Raw genomic sequence first — 6,009 nt, 5'->3', positions numbered from 1 at the left:
TATATATATATATATAAGTGAATTTCCAGTTAATGACACTTAGTTTTTATTGTAAAATATCAATTAATCTTATCTTTAATTCTGAAATAAAAGAATTAATGATATTGTATCGAAAGTAGTATATGTATATGGAAATATTTGGGAGTTCTTCATAAATTTGTTGTTTTTCTCTTTTGTGGGTAATAAAAAGTAATAAAAAGTAATCGAATCGAATGCGAGTCGATTATGTTTGTACATCTATTTTTATTCAGTAAATTTAATTGTTTGTACAAATATATGTTTTTCAATTACAATTATTAGTACAAAAATGAAAATATATCTGTATCACTGCCAGTTATTAGACGAATAGTCAAATATGAATAATTAAATATTGTAACAAAATCTTGTTATAATTGATTTAGATTTTCAAACTTATTCGATTAATATTTCTTAATTTTTAAATCTATAAATTTTAAATTCAGATAATTTTCTTTTTTTTTTTATATCGATGTTGATTATTAAACTCTTCTTGGACCCACACTATAAATGTGACTCAAAGTGATAATGACTTGCGCTATAATTTGTTATTAATTGAACAAATAATTAAAAGATTTGTTGTTACGGCATCTGTTACGTACGCGCGACATTGTTAAATTGACCGCCATTTTAACCAATCCGGTAAATTAAACTGCATTCTCAACAGGTGTTTCCCTTTCCTCAAATTACACATTCTTTATAGTCTCCCTTTATAACAGGTAGTTCTATTGGTTCAAGAGATACCGGTCTTCGGATTTCTTCGTCTTTCATGGTGCATACGATGCAACTTGATTGTAGTGCCTCGCGCTAGGACTGTGCCATGATTAACGTGTATATTTGTTATTCAATTAAATACAACTATTTATTCATGTTATTCCATTTTCATAAAAAAAAAGAAACTAAAAAGTTGAAGAGATGAAAGCGTAGTAGGCTTATAACGAGAAATGGTCGTGCAGTATTCGAGATACGAGAGATCGTACGATCCTGAAGTATCTTGGCGAAGATTGCCGATTTGAACGCGAGTCCGAGCGCCATGTCGGTCTCGTAAACGTTGAACATTGAACCAATGGCACGTCGCGTTATCTGCGGCATACCTGGAGCGGCTGGAGCAGGTGAGTGAGTGAACGACGGTGCGTCGATCAGGGATTACGATCGGTCATCGGATTAGTCGCCGGAGTATTCGCGGTCGAGCATGTTCGGGACGTAGCTCCGCTGCTAGTTTTCTGTCGCCTCGGGATCGAGTGCCTCCCTCTCCCCGGCCCTCTGCCTGTTTCCGTTTTCTCAAGGTGTACGTGCGCGTGCCGCGTGCAGTGCGTTGTGAACAATTTGTAAATAAGGTAAGCGATCCCGTTTGTCGCGCGCTCGCTAAGCTACGATCGTGCGTCTTCTCTCATCTATTTTCTTCTCCTCGACGCGAATCTCACGAAATGCTCAGGCAATTACACGAGACGAGACGAGACGAGACCGTCGCCGTCGTAAGTCGTAACAGCACCGTTGTATCTTGCAACGCCGCAAATCGTCCGGTCGCGCACACCTGTTGCCGTCTTCCGTAACGTAGGTATATATCGGGTATATCAGGTATATGGCCACGTTGCATTGCGCAAAACGTTGCATTGCGTTGCATTGCGTTGCATTGCGTTGCGTGTCGTGCCTATTCCTGATTACCCCTGATTTGCGTCGCAGCTCACGTCGCCTGCGAGACGAGAGTCGAGACTGTCGAGAGGACGACGCATAGCAGATAAAAATCGCGCATAAATCCTATTATCTTACCGTTGCGTTGTGGCGTATGTATCAACGCCATCAATTTGGAAGTTGGACATGCCATACTCTCGTTCCTTGACATACTGCATTTTCATCGCTCCAAATCACATGATCGTGAAATTCATGATATTCGAATACTTACTACGCAATGGGAGGGGTATACCAACAAAATCCAAGTCACATGTCCAAATTGTGTCATCGCCACGAAATATTACAACAGGACGTGTACAAACGAAACCGAGTGAGGAAGGACACAAAATAATTGAATTTAATAAACGCGTTTGATATGCCGACTTTGCCTTTTCATTTTTAATTCACTGATGCGGAATTTCTGGCACAACCGGAAATATGTAATTATTGAAGAAATAAAGAATAGAAATCTCTCGGTATTTATCCCGTTAGTGTGGCATTTAAACTCGCCAATCTCACGTAAATTAAATTGTAATGTATAATTATATAAAAGCTAAAAATGACGAGAGAATTCGCTAGTTTTAAATTGCTTTTTAATTCGAAATTATTAATTAAAATTTTAGTTTCAGAGAGAAGAAATTTGTTTGTATTGGTGTATTGTAGATTGTAGAACGTAAGGTGAATATATAAAAACTGACAAGGAGATGACAAGGCTAATTTGCCTCGATTTGCCTCGATATTATTGTATGAATCATAAATGTGAATCATCGACTTGTTTTACATACTTGAACATATCTAATATTTCTCTTCAGTTTCATAATATTTGGGAAAAATAATTTAAAAATCGTCTGTAGGAATGATAAGTTCTGTTCTGTTCGAATAGTAAAAATTGCACGAGAATATAATCGAATATAATCGATACGTTTCTCTGGTGACATTAAAACGAATGAAAGGACCGCTTGTACGAAGCGCAATTAATTAATTGAAGATTAAAGAATGCTATTTAAGATTGAAGTTCTTAATTGGACGATACGGGATCTTGATTGTCGGATAATTCATTGTATCCAGATCACGTCTTGATTTCTCCCAAGTCTCTCCATTCCAAAATATTGAAAAGAACATATATATCGCATGCATTTGTATAACAGTTAAAACCATATTGTATAAATTTTATTAATTTCTATTATCGGTAGAAGCTTGGCTGTAAAATCGACAATGGAAATAGTTATTATAATTGTAAAACTTTCAAAAATTATAATTTTCATTAATGCAAACGAAATTTCTGTGCAAAATTTATACTCTTTTAACGAGAAAGTACTCTTCAATCTCAAAAATCAATCGTAAAGATTATTCTTTTGTAAATGGCACGAACGCAACAGGGACAATAATGACATACGCTATTTATATTAGACGCGCACGGTCACTATAATAATTGTGATGTAGATAAGCTAATTCTTATCGAGCTATCATTATGATCTGATGATTCATCGATTGCCGACCTTTAATCATCCTCATTTTAGTCTATCTCTGATTGTAAAATGCGCAATTTCGTTCCCTCTTATCCTGTAAGCTTTTAATCAAATTCGAACATCGCAGTTTCAGAACTCGTATGTATGTACGACATGTATGTATTATCTATAAATAACAGTTATATACGAATAATAGCTAATTACGTGTAGAATATAGCTTGATTGTATGGTCTTAATTTAATTTTTACTTTATTTAAAATTAAACTTGAATATATAAAAATAAATCGGTAATAATCATACGGTATGAATATCCATTTTATAAAGATAAGTTACATATAGTAATTACACATTTAAACATCTCTCTTGTCCATTGTATGCAGTATAGCTTTTTTTTTGTCACAGCCTTCTTTTTTTTATTTTTTACGTTTTTTTAAATATACAACATAAATCGTGTAAAGTACTCTTCTTAAAAAACAGTTATTGTCACCGTTTGTCAAGACGCAATCACATCATAGCATCTCATAAAGAGAGATCTCGCACTGTTTCGCAGCATCGGAGCCACACGAGAATCGTACGTAATGTCGGCGCCTTTTCATTCAGGGTTTAAGTCCACGACGGGGACGTGTCTCGTAAGGCGAGAAGAGCAATAAACATCTCCAAGTTCTCCGTTAGGTCTCGGCTCCCCGCCCGTGACATTTACGAGCTACATTCCTATCGCGGCACGTCTGTATTGTCCGTCTTTAATCGGTAATAGTGCGCATAATCTTCTCTCGCGAAATTCTTATCTTGAAGACGCGAAAACGTATATGTCATATTGCTGCGGAGATCACGAGCATGCGTTTGGTTCATCACGCGCATCGATGTCGTCGTCATTGTCGACGAGATCAGACAAAAACCTCTCAAAAAGCGAGGAAGATAAATTTCAACCTCTGCGTCGTGTTGGAAGAAAATACGCCGGCCGGTGTGGCGTACAGCGACTGGATCGAACTTATCCAAGTTGTCTGTAACATCCCACTGTCGAACGACACCTGTAATCACTCCTACGAAATGCCTACATAATCTCCCACGTGAGATTAATGATGTCGTGACACGGATCACGAATGCTTATTATTGACTATAACTTGTTCTTTCGAACGCTGTCAATGCACGATTTACAAAGTTTGAACTGTATTATCTTGAATTTATATCGCTGATAAATGGACAGCTAATACAATATTTGAATATTCCTTTCGATGAAAAAAAAAAAAATTAGTTTATTTTATTCAATTATTGTTTTAAAAAAATGGCATTTTTCTGACATTCTAACAGAAAATTAGAATGGCCATACCATTCTTTTATTGATATTATTTTACTTAATTAAATGTGTCAAATTGTAATGTAAAGTAGTTTCCAAACATTTTTGTCTTTATTTCGCGTGTATTTGCCTTTAATGTCGCCCTGGTTTCTCACTCTGGCATACGTATGGAAAATGTAGTTTCACATAGCAGTAGTTTGTTGACCTCCTAGTACATCTGTGATTCCGTGACACACATTACGAATATTTATCAATTTTCATTGGTGTAATTTTTTATTATCTGCTCGGATATCAAAAAATTTTCACATTTTTTTTAGGTTCTTTATAGACATTTTTACATCTATAATTAGTATAATAAATGTAATAAATATGTATAGTATACATATAAATATCTCTTTCTTTTTGCAAATTTCATATTATATGAATCACTTAGCAAACATGTACGTTTACTGGACAGCTTGACGAATTGCCATGGAAATTGATATCAATATTGTATTTTCCATTTTTATTACATCTAGTAGAACAATGGAAAATAAGAATGTAATTATTTATTTTCCGATTAATCTAGTTGAGTTAAATCAATTTTTTAAACAACGCTAAATCTCTCTAAGTACAGCATTCGATACAATCAATGCATTCCTTGTGGAATTGTTTGTCAAATTGTAAAATTTTTATGTTTGTATGGCGACATAATTACGAGAGAGAGAGAGAGAGAGAGAGAGAGAGAGAGAGAGAGAGAGAGAGAGACCGCAAATATGAGTTACACTTGCCATTGTGAAAATCGCTTCAAATGCTTTTTATAATCTCGCTGACTTTTCTTCGCATCTTTTTTTTCGCCTGCGGGCTCTGCTATCTCGAAAACATCGTTACATGCATTCGCCATACGGGCGCATTCCACATGAGCATATTTCCGAAGGATTATTTATGCTCTTAAATGAGTGAGTCCTTTTCATGTTGATATGACGACATCACTTCTTTATTTTCTAGGTAAAATTATTAGGTTCTTTATTTTCTAGATAAAATAATTGGAGAGTCATATAGAACTGCCAGAGATTTCTATCACAAGTTCATTAAACTCCGGCTCGCACCTTTCTGTAATTAAGCTCGATGAAAATTAACGTAAAATGTACAATTAAAATTAATACTTTAATCTTGGGATATATATCTCTCTCTATATATATAAAATTATTTCGAATAATCGATGAGATTAAACGTACCAAGCCGTACAAATTAGATTCGTTCGACAAACAGATGATCGAGCGCAAAAATGGAATTGATCCTTAGCGATTAATCAGCGAACCGAGCAGTCAAGTGAAAAGTTTAGTTGCGCTGCGATTCGATCCATTCACTACAAAACTCGTTCGCAACAAGACGCGAACAGATCGCCATACGTATGCGAGGTGTATATTGGTAACTTTCTTTCTACTTTTTCATCGCTCATATAGGCGCTCATGTCCGTGATGTATTTACTTTCAACGTGTCTTACCGGCACAGCCAGTGTGCTAATCTTACGCATGTATGAGAGTGGAACGGCTAAAGTTTCATTTAGTTCCGTGTGAA

The 6,009-nt window shown here is 35.6% G+C and overlaps 1 protein-coding gene across 3 annotated transcripts in view; it reads left to right on the top strand.

The window, feature by feature from the left end:
• The first annotated feature begins 437 nt into the window (after positions 1–437).
• Positions 438–6,009, top strand: part of LOC108693451 (epidermal growth factor receptor kinase substrate 8-like) — a 21,611-nt gene continuing 16,039 nt past the window's right edge. For all 3 annotated transcript variants that reach the window (XM_018202424.1, XM_018202406.1, XM_018202415.1), the window contains exon 1: positions 438–1,352. The gene's annotated coding sequence lies outside the window, so the exon portion shown is untranslated. The remainder of the gene's footprint in view (positions 1,353–6,009) is intronic.

Source organism: Atta colombica, unplaced genomic scaffold (genome assembly GCF_001594045.1).
Source record: "Atta colombica isolate Treedump-2 unplaced genomic scaffold, Acol1.0 scaffold109, whole genome shotgun sequence".
In the NCBI taxonomy this organism is placed as follows: domain Eukaryota; kingdom Metazoa; phylum Arthropoda; class Insecta; order Hymenoptera; family Formicidae; genus Atta; species Atta colombica.
Note: the sequence above shows the minus strand (reverse complement) of the source record. Positions and strands in the feature narration are given on the sequence as shown.